Here is a 17,275-nt window from a genome sequence, read left to right as displayed (position 1 = left end):
AAAGTTGGCACCGACAGGCACAGCAGTGCTCTATTGCCTAACACTCCCCACTTCACACACGAAGATCCAAACAAGCAGAGTGACTTACTCATGGTGAAACAGCTAGTTAGTGGCAGAGTGAGGACTAGAACCTGTTCTGCTGGTTACTGATTGAGAGATTTCATACATAAGCCATCAAATATGTGACTAACCTTCTGATATACTTAATGGTTTATGAAAAACACAAGATGTCATGAGCATGTATAAAGATTTAATTTTCTTGAAAGATACAGGTCACCATTTTAATTTGCACTTACTGGGGATTCATTAGAATTATACAGAGAGTTATCCTACAGTTACAAGGGAGATTAAAAAAAATAGCAAGTCACAGTAACAGCATAGGGTGCTGACACATGTCTAACAGAAATAACACTGTGGTTGTCCCTTGAACAATACAGAGATTAGGGACACCAAACCCCCAGACAGTCGAGACTCTGTATATAACTTTTGACTCCACCACAGTGTAGCTATTAAGAGCCCACTGTTAACCATAAGCCTTACCAATAACATAAACAGTTGATTAACACATATTTTGTGTATGTATAGTATACTGTATTGTTACAATAAAATAAGCTAGAGAAAAGAAAATATTATTTCAAACATCATGAGGAAGAGAAAATTTACTATTTACTATTCATTAAGTGAAGTGGACCATCATGAAGGTCTTCATCCTTGTCATCTTCATGTTGAGTAGGATGAGGAGGAAGAGAAAGAAGAGAGTTGGGTCTTGCTGTCTTGCGGGGGGTCTTGCTGTCTAGGGGTGGCAGAGACAGAAGAAAATCCACATGTAAGTGTGCTCGCGTAGTTTAAGGCCACATTAAATATCTTTTATACAGTTGTATTTAGAGTGTACAATAAACAATAAAGTGCTGAACAATGTTTCATCGAAATAACACTATCCTTATTCATTCACCCAACCAGAGCTACTACAAGCATATTTACATACGATGTAGGCCATAGAAATTACACTATACTGATTTATTGAGCCACATAAGATTGTTACAAATGTCATTTATGTATTTGTATTTCCAGTGTATAACATGGCACAGAGAGAGCAGTACATATGGTTTCATGAAAATAACATTGGTTCATTACACAATTATCTCTTAACAAAACACAATTTACATGTGTCTCTTTTCAGAGATTATACAATACAGTTCAGAAAGCTGCGAGTAGTGTTTCATAGATATGACAGTATATTGATTCATTCACACAACCAGCACGCTTAGAAACATCTTTTACCCATAAAATGTTATGAAGTGTATAACATTCAGCAATAGTCCTGAACAATGAGGTTTACAGAAACAACGTTATGCTGGTTTATGCACACAAATAGCAGTCTTAGCAACATCTTTTCCACATGTGTCATAAAGAATGCATACTGTGCAGCGAGTGCTGAACTGAGTGCTTCATAGAAATAAAACTGATTCATCCACACAAGTTGACCTGTTAGAAATTCCTTTACACATGTGTCTTTGGAGAGTGTAAAACATGCGGCACAGGAAACGGAACAAAATGCTTCGTTAAGTAACATGGGACTTATTTATTCAATTGACGCTCTTAGAAACACATTTACACAGCTCCTTAAAAAGTGTATAATGGGGCCAGGCGTGGTGGCTGACACCTGTAATCCTAGCACTTTGGGAGGCCAAGGCGGGCGGGTCACCTGAGATCAGGAGTTCGAGACCAGCCTGGCCAACATGGTGAAACCCTGTCTCTACTAAAAATAAAAATAAAAAATTAGCCAGGCGTGGTATGGCGGCGGGCACCTATAGTCCCAGCTATTCAGGAGACTGAGGCAGGAGAATTGCTTGAACCTGGGAGGCAGAGTTTGCAGTGAACCAAGACGTCACCACTGCACTCCAGCCTGAGCAACAGAGACAGAATCCATCTCAAAAACAAAAAAAAAAAGTGTGTAATGGGCAGAAGAGTGCTGAATGCATGATTCTATGAAATAAAATTCTTCTGATTCAGTCACATAACTATATTTCATATGGTTTGGATATTTGTCTCCTCCAAATCTCATGTTGAAATGGGATCCCCAATGTTGGAGGTCGGGCCTGATGGGGAGTGTCTGGGTCACGGGGGCAGATGCCTCATGAGTGGCTTGGTGCTATCCTCATGATAAATGAGTGAGTTTTTGAGTTGCGTTCACATGAGATCTGGTTGTTTAAAAGAGCTTGGCCCCTTCTCCCTCTCTCTCCTGCTCCTACCCTCACCCTGGGATGTGCTGTTCCCCCTTCACCTCTGGCCATGACTATAAGCTTCCTGAGGCCCCTCACCAGAAACTGAATAGATGTTAGTGCCATGCTTGCACAGCCTGCAGAACCGTGAGCCTGTTAAACCTCTTTGCCTGGCCAACACGGCGAAACCCCGTCTCTACTAAAAATATAAAAACTAGCTGGGCATGGTGGCGCACGCCTGTAATCCTAACTACTTGGGAGGCTGAGGCAGAAGATTCAGTGGAACTTAGGAGGCAGAGTTTGCAGTGAGCAGAGATTGAGCCACTGAACTCCAGCCTGGGCGACAGAACAAGACTCTGTCTCAGAAAAAAAAAAAAAGAAAAGAAAAGAAAAGAAAAAAACTCTCTTTGCTTTATAAATTACCCAGCGTCAGGTATTTCTTTATAGTAGTGCTAAAATGGCCTAGCACAGTACACTTCAAAATTTTTTTTTTTTGGGATCTCTGCAGTTTATCCACTAGTGTCTTTTTTTAAATTTTATTATTATTATACTTTAAGTTTTAGGGTACATGTGCACAACGTGCAGGTTTGTTACATCTTCAAAATATTTTTACGCATCTATCTGTTGCGAATGTATAGCCTACAGCATGGAATACTAAATGCCGTGCTTCACAGTAATATCAGCATACTAATCCATTCCTACCACCAGTACTCTAAGTGACTTTCATACATGTGCCCTCGCATATATAACATGAAGCACAGATTATCAAATGCAGTATTTCAGATGTAAAATGGCCCTGATTTACTTAAAATGAGTACTTTAGAAAATACTGAACACATGGCTCTTTAAAGAATGTATAGCTGCCTGCACGGAGTGGTGAACACAGTGGTTCAAACAAATTATAGTATCTGATTCATTCAGGTAAGTAGAAATCTTAGAAACATCTTTTAAACATGTTTGTTTAGAGAATGTGTAACATGTAGCAAAGAGTCTTCCAGACACTTCACGGTACTGATTCATTCATACAACTAGCGCTCTTAGAAATACCATCGTACAGCCAGGTGCGGTGGATCACGCCTGTAATCCCAGCACTTTGGGAGGTTGAGGTGGGCGGATAACAAGGTCAAGAGATCGAGACCGTCCTGGCTAACACAGTGAAACCCCATCTCTACTAAAAATAAAAATAAACAAAAAAAATCAGCTGGGCTTGGTGGCGTGCACCTGTAGTCCCAGCTACTCAGGAGGCTGAGGCAGGAGAATCACTTGAAACCGGGAGGTGGAGGTTGCAGTGAGCCGAGATCGTGCCACTGCACTCCAGCCTGGCGACAGAGCAAGACTCCATCTCAAAAAAAAAAAGAAAAAGAAAAGAAAAAGAATTACCATCATACACATGTCTTTTGTTTTTTAAAAAACAGGTCTCACTCTGTCACCCAGGCTGGAGTGCAGTGTTATGATCTTGGCTCACTACAGCCTCCACCTCCCAGGCTCAGGTGATCCTCCCACGTCAGCCTCCCAAGTCACTGGGACTATAGGCATGCACCACCACACCTGGCTAAATTTTGTATTTTTTGTAGAGATGGGGTTTCACCACATTGCCCAGGCTGGTCTCAAACTCCTGGACTCAGGCAATCCACCCACCTCAGCCTCCCAAAGTGCTGGGATTACAGGTATGAACATGTGTCCTTACATACTATTCAGCCCATACTGAACAGAGTGTGTCACATCAAAACACTCGATTCATGTTTGGTCCCCACAGCAAGCATTCTCATAAACGTGATTTATGCACGTCTCTTTAGAGTACATAACAGGCACAACAGATGGAAATACAGTGTGTTATGGGCTCAATTGTGCACCCCCACAAAATTCATATTAAGTCCCAAGCCCCAGGGGATCAGGATGTAACCATATTTAGATGTAACCATACTGGCTGGGCGTGGTGGCTCATGCCTGTAATGCTAGCACTTTGGGAGGCCGATGCAGGCAGATTACCTGAGGTCAGGAATTCGAGACCAGCCTGGCCCACATGGTGAAACCCCGTCTCTATTAAAATACAAAAATTAGCTGGGCGTGGTGGTGGGCGCCTGTAATCCAAGCTACTTGAGAGGCTGAGGCAGGAGAATTGCTTGAACCTGGGAGGTGGAGGTTGCAGTGAGCAGAGATGGTGCCACTGCACTCCAGCCTGGGCTACAGAGTAAGACTCTATCTCAAAAAAAAAAAAAAAAAAAAAAAAATCAACAACAACAAAAACGGTATAACCATATTTAGAAATAAGTTTGTAAAGAGATGATTAAGTTAAAACGAGGCAGCCAGGCCTGGTGGCACATGCTTATGGTCCCAGCTACTTGGGCCGTTGAGGTAGGAAGATTGCTGGAGCCCATGAGGTCGAGGCTGCTGTGAGCCACGATCTCACCACTGCACTCTCTCCTGGGCGACCGAGCAGGACCCTGTCTCACAAAAAAAAAAAAGCAATGAGGGTAGAGCCCTAATCCAATAGGACAGGTGTCCTTATCAGAACAGAAAGAGACACCAGGAGTTAGCATGTACAGAAAAGGAGCCATGTGGGGACAGAATGATAAAGTGGCCATCTGCAAGCAAGGAAAAGAGGACTCAGGAGAAACCAAATATGTCATCACCTTTATCTTAGACTTCCAGGCTCCAGAACTGTGAAAAATGAACTTCTGCTGTTGAAGTCTCCCAGGGTATGGTGTTTTGTTAAAGTGATGCTGGCAAACTCATGCTGATTTTGGTACTGGGAGGCAGAGTGCGGCTGTAACAAAGTTCTAAAAATGTGGAAGTAGCTTTGGAACTGGGTAATGGGTGGGGGTTAGAAGAGTTTTGAGGTACCTGCTAGAAAGCGCAGATTACCCTGAAGAGATTGCTGGTAGAAATGTGGATGGTAAAAACCATTCCGATGAGACCTCAAGTGGAAAAGATGAGTATCTTGCTGGAGAATAAAGGCCAACCTTGTTACATAAAGTGGTGAAGGCTTGGTTGAATTGTGCCCTAGCACTTTGTGGAAAGTAGAATTTGTGATAAACTTGGATATTTAGCTGACTTAGGAGATTTCTGAGCAAAGTATTAGAAGTCTGGCTTGATTTCTCCTTACTGCTTATAATAAAATGTGGGAGAAAATAGATAAATTGAAGGTGTTATTAAGCAAAAAGGAACTAGAACTTGAAGACTTGGAATATTATGAGACTACTCATATTTCAGAAAAAAAATAAAGTGATTTCTGAAAAGAACACCAAGAACGTTGCTGGAAAATCGCCCAGTAATGAGATTATGGGTGTGACTCATAGATCTGCGTAGCCATCTCAGCAGAAGCAGGAGAGGGATGGGGCTATACCAGCAGATACATTGAAAGCTTGGACCAAAGAGGACAGAGATGGTACACAATGAAAGACGAATGTCAGAGTTCTGGGATTGTACAGGAGGGAACGCTAGAGTTGTGAACATGTGTTATCTTTCAAGCAAAGAAAGGAATGACTCTGAAAGTGATTCTGAGATTGGCAGGGCTTCAACTACCATCACAAGCAAAGAGAGCACAGAACAAGGGGTTGAGGTTGTCACCTCCTTGGATTCAGCAGTCCAGGTCAATACCATCTAGGTCCTCAGGGCAGGGCTGTCATTCAGGCTTTGGGGTTGGGGGCGTTGCCCTGGGCTCTCCTGGGAGGGTTGCCAACCAGGGTGACGGGAGCAGGATTGCTGCCCATTGTCACAGAGGCAAAGCTTCCTCCCCACTGGGCCAGAAAGGTGGGACTGCAACCACAGTGTGCTCAGAAGACACAAGATCAAACCAAAGATAATTATTCTTGAGTCTTAAAAGCTAACGACATTTTCTGACAGGTTTTGGAGTTGCTTGAGACTCATGGCCTCTCTCTTCCTTCCAATTTCTGTCTTTTGGAATGGGAATGTCTGTCTTATGCCTGTCCCAGCACTGTATTTTGAAAGCAGATAACTTGCCTGATTTCACAGGTTTATACCTGGAAAGGAATTTCTCCCCAGGAGACATCATCCACACTAGATTTAGATGTTCTGAGTGAGTCTCACCCACGCTAGATTTAGATATTCTGATAAGATTTTGGACATAGATTTGATGTTGAAATGGGCTGATACTTTGGGGTTTTGAAATGAGGTAAATTTATTTTGCATATGATAAGACCATATATTTGGGTGCCCAGTAGGTAGAATGCTATGGAATGAATTGTGTCTCCATACAATGTCTATGTTGAGATCCCAAACCCCAGTACCTCAGGGTGTAACTGAATTTTGAAGGTAATGTCTTTAAAGGGGTGAATAAGTTAAAATGATGCCATAGAAGCCTAATCTATTTGGTGTCCTTTTAGAAGAAGAGATACCAAGGGTGCACCTGCACAGAAGAAAGGCCACGTGAGGACACGGTGATAACACAGCCATCTGCAAGCCCGTAAGAGAAGACTCAGGAGAAATCAGACCTGCCAACACTTGAACCTCTATCCTCCTGACCTGTGAGAATATTAATTTCTCTTGTGTAAGTCTCCCAGTAAATTATATTTTGTTATGTCAGCCCTAGAAAACTAATACACGGTGTTTTGCAGAAATAATATTATCCTCATTAAGCAAATAGCATTGTTAGAAACATGCTTATATATGTGTCTTTAAAGCGTGTGTGACATGTGGCAGGTGCTGAACACAGTGTTTCACATATATAACTACCTGAATTCTTTCATGCAATCAGCAGCTTTAGAAACATTTTTTAAATGAGAGTGTATAAATGCAGCACAGAGTAGGAAACCCAGTGTTAGGCAGACAAAACAGTATATTCTGACTCACTCAGGGAAAAAGAGCTCTTAGAATCATCATTTACACTTACGTCTATGGAGAGAATATAATGTGCAGAACAGCGTGCTGAACAGAGTGCTTCACAGATTATCCTCATTCATTAATGCAAATAGAACACTTTGAAAAATCTTTTAAATGACTCAATAGATATTGGATAACCTATGGTATAGACTGCTGAACAAAGCATTTCACTAAAAACACGACTGTGATTCATTCACACAAGTATTCTTATATTTTGTACGTACGTGTCTCTTTGGAGAGCATGTAACATGCTGCATAGACTGGTGAACCCAAGGATAGACAGAAGAAACATTATCCTAATTTATTCAGGTAAGAAGAGCTTTTAAAATCATATTCACGCTATGTATATAGAGAGTCTATAACATGTAGGGCAGAGTGGTGGACAATGTGTTCACAGAAATACCACAGTAACACTGTCTTGATTCATTCATGCCACTAGCGCTCTTAGAAATAGCTTTTATACATGGCTTTTAGAGGGCATATAGCACAGAGTGCTTGATATGCTTTGGATCTATGTCTGTATTAGTCCATTCTCACACTGCTATAAAGATACTACCTGAGACTGAGTAATTTATAAAGAAAGGACGTTTACACCATGGCCTGTGTATACCTTTGTAACAAACCTGCACGTTCTGAACGTGTATCCCAGAATTTAAAGTATAATAATTAAAAAAAAAAAAAAGCAAGAAAGAAGCAAGGAACAAAGCCCAAAGAAACAGCACTGGATTTCTGGGACTCTGAGATCTCACACTGAGAGATGGTGCCTGAAAGTGAAGGAATTGATACTGTCTATAGAGTCCATTCACAATAACACACTCATCCCTTCTTAGACTCTCAGTGAAAATTCTGCACCTGTCTGGATTTGCACATTCAGTTTCCTGTATTCAAAGAATAGATATGTGTGTAGCCTTGGAAAAAATTTATTTTTCCCCAGACTTCAACATTGTTTAAATGATACTGATAATGCAAAGATTTTCTCAACATACTCATTTCAGGAATACCAGAAACATTCTCTCTTTTGAGAAATAATAATGAAAAAGGAGAGAATGGTCTTCCTAAGGTGTTAGTAATCTAAACTCTGGTAAAAGTGATTTCTAAGTAACTGATTAACAGTAATAAAATGGTTTCATTGGTTTAAAAAAAAGAAAAGAAAGGAGGTTTAATGGACACACAGTTCTGTATGGCTCTAGAGGTCTCAGGAAACTTACAATCATGGCGGAAGGTGAAGGTAAAGCAAGGCACGTCTTACGTGGTGGCAGGAGAGAGAGTGAGAAGGGAGAGGTGCCACTTATCGGCCTGATCTCGTGAGAACTCTGTCACAAGAACAGCATGGCAGAAACAACCCTCATGACTGAATCACCTCCCACCAGGATCCTCCCTTGACATATGGGGATTATAAATCGAGATAAGATTTGGGTGGGGACACAGAGCCAAACCATATCAGTGTCTCCACCAAATCTCATGTCAAATTATAATCCCCAGTGTTGGAGGCGGGGTCTGCAGCACTGATTTGTTGAACACAGTGTTTCACAGAAATAACCCTGTCCTCATTCATCCACAGAGCAAGCATTCTTATAAACATCTTTTTAAAGAAGGAATAACATGCAACTCAGGGTGCTGGACATAGCAATTCTAGGAAATGAGACTAATCTGATTCATTCAGGCCAGTAGCCTTCTTACAATCATCTTTTACATTTGAAGTACAAATCGGTGAATGTAGGGTTTCACGAAAATACCACTATCCTGATTCGTTCACATAACTAGCAATCTTAGAAACAACTTTTATCTCTCTCTCTCTCTAAGCACAGAATGTCCTCAGTATTATACAGAACAGTATCCTGATTCATTAAGGAAAAAGAATTCTTAGAAATATATGTTATACATGTTTCTTTACAGAAAAACATGTATTTTTAATATGTGCATGTATAACATACATCACAGGTGGTAAACATTGTGTTTCACACAAATAACACTATCTTGATTTATCTGATTCATTTATACAAGTAACAGGAATAAAACTATCCTGATTTTAGAGTAGTGTTACTAAACGCTGTTAGAAATATATTTTAAACATGTCTGTTTACAGAACATATAACATGCACCTCTGAGTGCTAAAGAGAGTGATTCACACAAGTGACACTATCTTGACTCATTCGGGAGCCAACATTCTTATAAACATCTTTTGCTCATGTCTCTTTAGGGAGTGTATATCATACAGCAGAGTGGTGAACCCAGTATTATACAGAAAGAACGGTGTCTTGATTCGTTCATATAAAAGGAAACCTTATGGCTGGGCGTGGTGGCTCACGCCTGTAATCCCAGCACTTTGGGAGGCCAAGGCAGATGGATCACCTGAGGTCAGGAGTTCAAGACAAGCCTGGCCAACATGGCGAAACCCTGTCTCCACTAAAAATACAAAAAATTAGCTCAGTGTGGTGGTGGGGATTTTGGTGGGTGCCTGTAATCCCAGCTTCTTGGGAGGCTGAGGCAGGGAGAATTGCTTGAACCCAGGAGGTGGAGGTTGTAGCGAGCCAAGATTGTGCCACTGCACTCCAGCCTGGGTGACAAAACGAGACTCCACCTCAAAAAAGAAAACCTTAGAATCGTCTCTCACACATCTATGGGGAGTGTATACATGCAGTAGAGATGGGTGAGTACAAATCTTTCAGACAAAAAATAATATGCTGATTAATTAGCATATTAGACGCATCTTTATATTGGTGAATATAGGGTTTCACAAAAATAGATGTGTCTAATATGCTACACACAACTAGCATATTAGACATATCTTTAACAGATGTCTCTTTTAGAAAATACATAACATGCAGCACAGTGTGATAAACATAGTATTTCACAAAATAACGATAACGGGCCAGGCACGGTGGCTCACGCCTGTAATCCCAGCACTTTGGGAGGCTGAGGTGGGCGGATCACTTGAGGTCAGGAGTTCAAAACCAGCCTGGCCAATGTAGTGAAACCCCATTTCTACTAAAAATACAAAAAAATTAGCCAGGCATGGTGGTGCACACCTGTAATCCCAGTTACTCACGAGGCTGAGGCAGGAGAATTGCTTGAACCCGGGAGATGGAGGTGGCAGTGAGCCAAGATCGTGCCACTGTACTCCAGCTTGGGGGACAGAGTAAGACTCTATCTCAAAAACAAAACAAAACAAAACAAAACACAACACTATCTTCATGCAGTCACATAATTACATTTAGAAACCTCGCTTAGGGCCGGGCGCAGTGGCTCACACCTGTAATCCCAGCACTTTGGGAGGCCGAGGCAGGCAGATCACGAGGTCAGGAGATCGAGACAATCCTGGCTAACACAGTGAAACCCCGTCTCTACTAAAAATACAAAAAATTACCCGGGCGTGGTGGCGGGCGCCTGTAGTTCCAGCTACTGGAGAGGCTGAGGCAGGAGAATGGCATGAACCCGGGAGGCGGAGCTTGCAGTGAGCCGAGATTGCGCCACTGCATTTCAGCCTGGGCGACAGAGCAAGACTCTGTCTCAAAAAAAAAAAAAGAAAGAAACCTCACTTAGAGCACTCTTGGAGATGTGTTTATACATGTCATTATGTCATTAGAGTGTCTGTAACCCGAGGCACAGTGTTTCAGAGCAATTGCACATCCTGACTGATATTCACATCAAGAATTCGTATTCACAACTTTCACACATAGCTTATTAGCATGTAGAGCACGCAGCACAGAGTGCCCAATACGGTTTTCCCAGAAATAACCTGATCTTGATTCATTCTTGCAAATCACATTCTGAGACTCTTCTTTTATACATCTATATTGACAGAGCAGATACCATGAAGCACAGATCTATGAAAACAGTGTTACAAAGCAACAACTGAAACCTGATCTTTTCACACAAGTGGCACTGTTAGAAATATCCTGATACAAATATCTTTAGGGAGGGGGTGGATAGTTTGATGAGCTGGGGATCTGGAGATCTGGCTAAGCTGACGCAGCACTTTAGGTGCAGGTGCAGATGGATCTGGCAGAAGTGAGCTGCACATGCACGAGTCTCCTGAAGATTGGCAGTAATGCTCAGAAAACCTAGGGCCTAGGACCCAGGTCCATGGCCTGCACTGGTCCTGGTGATCAGTGCAGGCCTTCGAGTTGCCAGGCTGAGGTGAAGATCTACAGTGCCTGCAGAAAGCACGGTTTCACCACTTACAAAGAGGATAAACAAAAATGCAGGCTGGGCGCGGTGGCTCACGCCTGTATATCCCAGCACTTGGGGAGGCCAAGGCAGGCAGATCACATGAGGTCTGGAGTTCGAGACCAGCCTGGCCAACACAGCAAAACCCCATCTCTACTAAAAATACAAAAATTAGTTGGGCGTAGTGGCATGCGCCTGTAATCCCAGCTACTTGGGAGGCTGAGGCAGGAGAATCGCTTGAACCTGGGAGATGGAGGTTGCAGTGAGCTGAGATAGCACCACTGCACTCCAGCCTGGGCAACAGAGTGAGACTTCATCTCGAAAAAAAAAAGAGTGCATATGCACATAACACACACATGCCAGGGTCCAATGGGTCCTCCTGATGGGCCAGCAGGGATAGTGGCAGATAATGCCTCAAGAAGATACTTTTGCAGTTCCTAGGACCCCTGCCTCAGGTGACTGTCAAACCATGGAAGTGCCTTCTTCTCCTGCCAAACCTACTTTGACCACCCTTTGGTAGAGTAGATGTCCCATCTACCAAAGCCCCCCCATCAGGTACTGTCTTCTTTTGTCGCTGTCAGGGACAATGTTCTGGTTGGGATGGATGGCTTGTGGGGGGATGCAAAAATCAATGGGAAGGGCTGTATAAAATATTAATGTCTAAAAAATGTATTCCTCCAATGAGCATTCTTAGAAATATCTTTTATACATGTGTATTTCGACAGTGTGAAACAGGCAGCAGAGTCAACACAGTATTTTACTGAAAAAACACTGTCTTGATTCATACCCACAAGTAACATGCTTAGAAACTTATTTTATACATTTGTCTTTGGAGAGTTTATAACATACAGAACAGAAAGGTGAAGAAAGGTGAACATAGCATTCCATTGAAATAACAAAACCATGATTACTATTTGCAACGGCCACTCTAAGAAATATCTTCTACATGTCTGTCTTTGGTGAGTGTATAATACACAGGACAGAGTTTTGAGCTTGTGTTTCAATGAAACAACATGAACTAGATTCATGTGTGTTGTACAATTTGGGGAACCAAGTGTCATCTGAACCGTTAGGCATCTATATTCAAGGGAAAACAAGGAAGAAAGAAAACAAAATAAACACTGTAACTTCTAATGCATCAGCTGTCAAGACACCATTTTTGGGAATTGGGGGTATAGGGGTTACCTAAGAACTTTGACATTCAATTTAGGAACTCATTCCTCCCACATTTCTCTGTTAGAGGCCAAAAAAAAAACAATTTCTAATGAAGAATATGACTGAGACCTCATGGGTGACCCAGTCTAATCTTTGGGCAACTCAATGTGCCTCTAGGGGGAATCAGCAAATAAATATTTGATCTGCTGAGAAAACAACAAAAGCCTCACAAGTTAAAGATGAAATATCCAGCCTGGGCAACATAGCAAAACCTCATCTCTACAAAAATTAGCCAGGCGTGGTGGCACACTCCTGTAGTCTCAGCCACCTGGGAGGCTGAGGTGGGAGGATTGCTTGAGCCCAGAAAGTGGACGCTACAGTGGGCTATAATCATGCCACACGCTCCAGCCTGGGCAACAGAGCAAGACCGACCCTGTCTCAAAAAACAAAAGATGAAATTTGATTTGCATACATTTTTAAAATTCTGTTAAATAGAAAGACAAACATTGCATGTTCTTACCAATTTGTAGAACCTAAAAATCAAAATAATTTAACTTACGGAGATAGAGAATAGAAGGATGATTACCAGAGGCTGGGAAAGGTAGCGAGGGGCAGGAGGGAGGTAGGAATGGTTAATGGGTAAACCCTAAAGACTCATCCAGAAAGCTCCTAGAAATGGTAAATGAATTCAGTGAAGTTTCAGGATACAAAATTAATGTACACAAATCAGCAGCTCTGCTATATACTAGCAGTGACCAAGCTGAGAATCAAATCGAGAACTCAGCCACTTTTACAAATAAAAAAATACTTAGGAATATACTTAACGAAGAAGGTGAAAGACCTCTACAAGGAAAACTACAAAACACTGCTGCAGGAAATCAGATGACACAAGCAAATGGAAACACATCCAATGCTCATAGATGGGTGGAATCAATATTGTGAAAATGACCATACTGCCAAAAGCAATCTACCAATTCAATGCAATTCCCACCAAAATACCACCATCATTCTTCTGCCTGACTTCAGAATAATATGCTACAAACTCACAGTAACCAAAAATCATGGTCCCGGCTTAAAAACAGACAAATGCACCAATGCAACAGGTTAGAGAGCTCAGAAATATATCCATGCATTTACAGCCAAGTGATTTTCAACAAAGGACCCAAGAAGACATAATAATATTCTATTGTATGTACATATATTTAGGGTTTTCTAGATATACAGTCATGCCATCAGCAAACAGTGATAGTTTGACTTCCTCTTTACCGATTTGGGTGCCTTTTATTTCTTTCTCTTGTCTGATTGATGTATATACATACCTATGTACAAATGTAAGACTCAAAATGATAAAACTGTCAGAAGAAAACACAGGAGAGATGCTTCAGGACATTGGTCTGGAAAAAAGATTTTATAAGACCTCAAAAGCACAGGCAAGCCTGGGCGTGGTGGCTCATGCCTGTAATCCCAACACTTTGGGAGGCCGAAGCAGGCGGATCACCAGAGGTCGGGAGTTCAAGACCAGCCTGACCAACATGGAGAAACCCTGTCTCTACTAAAAATACAAAATTAGCCAGGCATGGTGGCGCATGCCTGTAGTCCCAACTACTCGGGAGGCTGAGGCAGGAGAACCCGGGAGACAGAGGTTGCAGTGAGCCGAGATCGCGCCATTGCACTCCAGCCTGGGCAACAAGAGCGAAACTCCATCTTTAAAAAAAAAAAAATGCACAGGCAAAAAAGCAAAAATAAACAAATGGATTATAGCAAACTAAAAAGCCTCTCTGCACAGCAAAGGAAATAGTTGACAAAATGAAAAGACAACACACAGGATGGGAGAAAATATTTGCCAAGTACTCATCTGACAGGAGACTAATATCCAGAATATACAAGGAACTCAAGCGTTTAAACAGCAAATAAATAATCTGGTTTAAAAATCAGCAAATGATCTTAATAGACATTTTTCAAAATAGGACCTATATATGGCCAAGAAATATATTTTTTAAATGCTCAGCAACATCACTAATCATCAGGGAAATGCAAATCAAAACCACAGTCAGATATGATCTCACCCTGGTTAGGATGGCTATTATCAAAAATACAAAAAATAAATGCTAGCAAGGGTGTAGAGAAAAGTGAATTCTTATACATTGTTGGTAGGAATGTGAATTAGTACAGCCACTATGAAAAACAGTATAGAGTTTCCTTTAAAAGCTACAAATAGGGGCCAGGCACGGTGGCTCACTCCTGTGATCCCAGCACTTTGGGAGGCTGAGGCGGGTGGATCACTTGAGGTCAAGGGTTCGAGACCAGCCTGGCCAACATGGAGAAACTCCGTCTCTATTAAAAATATAAAAAATTAGCCAGACGTGGTGGTGAGCGCTTGTAATCCCATCTACTCGGGAGGCTGAGGCAGGAGAATCACTTGAACCCGGGAGGCAGAAGTTGCAGTGAGCCGAGATCGTGCCCCTGCACTCCAGCCTGGGTGATAGAGCGAGACATTGTCTCAAAAAAAAAAAAAAAAAAGAATTCCATATGATCCAGCTCTCTACTGGGCATTTATCCAAGAAGAAGGAAATCAGTACATCAAAAACATATCTGCACCCCCATGTGTTTTGCAGCACTAAATTCACAATAGGCAAGATATGGAATCAACCTAGGTGTCCAGCAGATGAATGGATAAAGAAAATGTGTCATATATACATAATGGAATACCATTCAGCCATAAAAAAGAATAAAATTCTGACATTCATGGCAACATGGATGAAACTGGAGGATATTATGTGAAGTGGGATAAATTAGGAACAGAAAGTTAAACACCACATATTCTTACTCATATGTAGAAACTGAAAAAAAAAAGATGATCTCATAGAACAGAGGATACTAGAGGCAGAAAAGGTTAGAGGGAAGGGGGTGACATGGAGAGATCTATTAAAGGACACAAATTACAGCTAGATAAGAGGAATAGTTATTGTGTTCTATGGCACTGTAGGGTGACTATAGTTAGTTAACAATAATACACAGTTTCAAATAGCTAGAAAGAGGATATTGAATTTCCAAACACAAAGAAGTGATAAGTATGTGAGATGATGAATATGCTAATTACCTTAATCTGATCATTATACATTACATGTATTACAACATCACTTTGTACCCCATAATGAACAATTATTAAGTCAATATTTTAAAACTTTAAAAAAATTTAAATATTTTAAAAAGAAAGAAAAATAGTAAGTACACAGACAAACTCAGAATACTATAACACTGTAATTGTGGTATGCAATCCACTTATAACTCTAGAATGAAGACTAAAAGACAAATCTATCAAAAATTACAATAGCTACAGCAACCTGTTAAGAGACAGGCAGTATAAGCATGTAAATTGAGATGACAGAAAGTGAAAATGTTGGGGGATGGAGTTAAAGACTAGAGTTTGGAAGTTTTTTCTCTGTTTGATTGTTTTTATTCTTTTCTCTGTGATCAACAAGCAGCTGTTCAAAATAATATGTTATATCTTAAATGTTTTTGTAAGCCTCATGGTAACCACAAATCAAAAACCTTCAAGAAATACACTAAAAATAAAAAATTACAAATTAAACCATACTACTAGAGAAACAAAGGTTAAGTGGTAAGAAAGGAAGAGAAGAGTTACAAAACAACGAGAAAAGAGGTAACAAAATGGCAGTAATAAGTTCTTACCTGTCAGTAATAACACTGAATGTAAATAGACTAAATTCTCCAATTAAAAGATAAAGAGTTACTGAATGGATACAGAAAGAAACCCAAGTATATGCTGTCTTAAAAAAAAAAATCCTCTTCACCTATAAAGACACATAGACTGGAAGGGAGAGAATAGGAAAAGATATTCTATGTAAATCCAAACCAAGAAAGAGTAGGAGTAGCTATCCTTTCATCAGATAAGATAGACTACAAGTCGAAGACTATAAGAATAGGCAAAGAAGGGTAACTACGTAATAACAAAGGTGTTGATTCATCAAAAGGTTAGAGCAATTATAAATATGCACCCAACACAGGTGCACCCCAGTATATAAAGAAAACATTAATAGATCTAAAAGGAGAGGGAGAGTGTAAAACAATAATAATAGTAGAGAATTTCAATACCCTACTCTCAGTAATGGACAGATCTTCCAGATAGAAAATTAACAAAGAAATAATCAGCATTAAATTCCACATGAGACCAAATAGGCCTGACATTTATAGAATATTTCAGCCAAACACTTCAGAATACACATTCTTCTCATCAGCACATGAAACATTCTCTAGAATAGACCATTGTGAGGCCACAAAACAAGTCTCAGCAAATCCAGAAGTCAAAATCATATAAATTATCTTTTCTGACCACAATGGAATAAAACTAGAGATCAATAACAGGAGGAATCTTGGAAACTACACAAGGACATAGAAATTAAATAATATGCTCCTAAATAATCAATGGGTCAATGAAGAAATTAGAAATTATTACAAATACAAAATTACTAATAATGCAAGATACAAGAATGCAAAATACCATAATCTGTGGAATACAGCAAAAATAGTGCCAAGAGGGAAGTTTATAACAATAAACACCCACATCAAAAAAGAAGAAAGGTCGAGCGTGGTGGTTCACGCCCGTAATCCCAGCACTTTGGGTGGCCAAGGTGGGTGCATCATTTGAGGTCAAGAGTTTGAGACCAGCCAACATGGAGAAACTCTGTCTCTACTAAAAATAAAAAAATTAACTGGACGTGGTTGCAGACGCCTGTAATCCCAGCTACTAGGGAGGCTGAGGCAGGAGAATCGCTTGAACCCTGGAGGTGGAGATTGCAGTGAGCCACCATCGTGCCACTGAACTCCAGCCTGGGTGGCAGAGCAAGACTCCGTCTCAAAAAAAA

General features: G+C 40.8%; 1 long non-coding RNA gene across 1 annotated transcript; it reads right to left on the bottom strand.

Annotated features, from left to right (window-relative positions):
- Nucleotides 1–230: 230 nt before the first annotated feature.
- Nucleotides 231–10,569, bottom strand: LOC134810666 (uncharacterized). The gene is made up of 2 exons (XR_010159221.1): nt 10,432–10,569; nt 231–793 (listed from the first exon to the last, which is right to left on the bottom strand). It is a non-coding gene; the product is annotated as an uncharacterized LOC134810666 (long non-coding RNA).
- Between the last annotated feature and the right edge of the window lie 6,706 nt (nt 10,570–17,275).

This window comes from Pan troglodytes, chromosome 7, assembly GCF_028858775.2.
Source record: "Pan troglodytes isolate AG18354 chromosome 7, NHGRI_mPanTro3-v2.0_pri, whole genome shotgun sequence".
Taxonomy (NCBI): domain Eukaryota; kingdom Metazoa; phylum Chordata; class Mammalia; order Primates; family Hominidae; genus Pan; species Pan troglodytes.
This window is presented reverse-complemented; position numbering and strand designations above follow the sequence as displayed.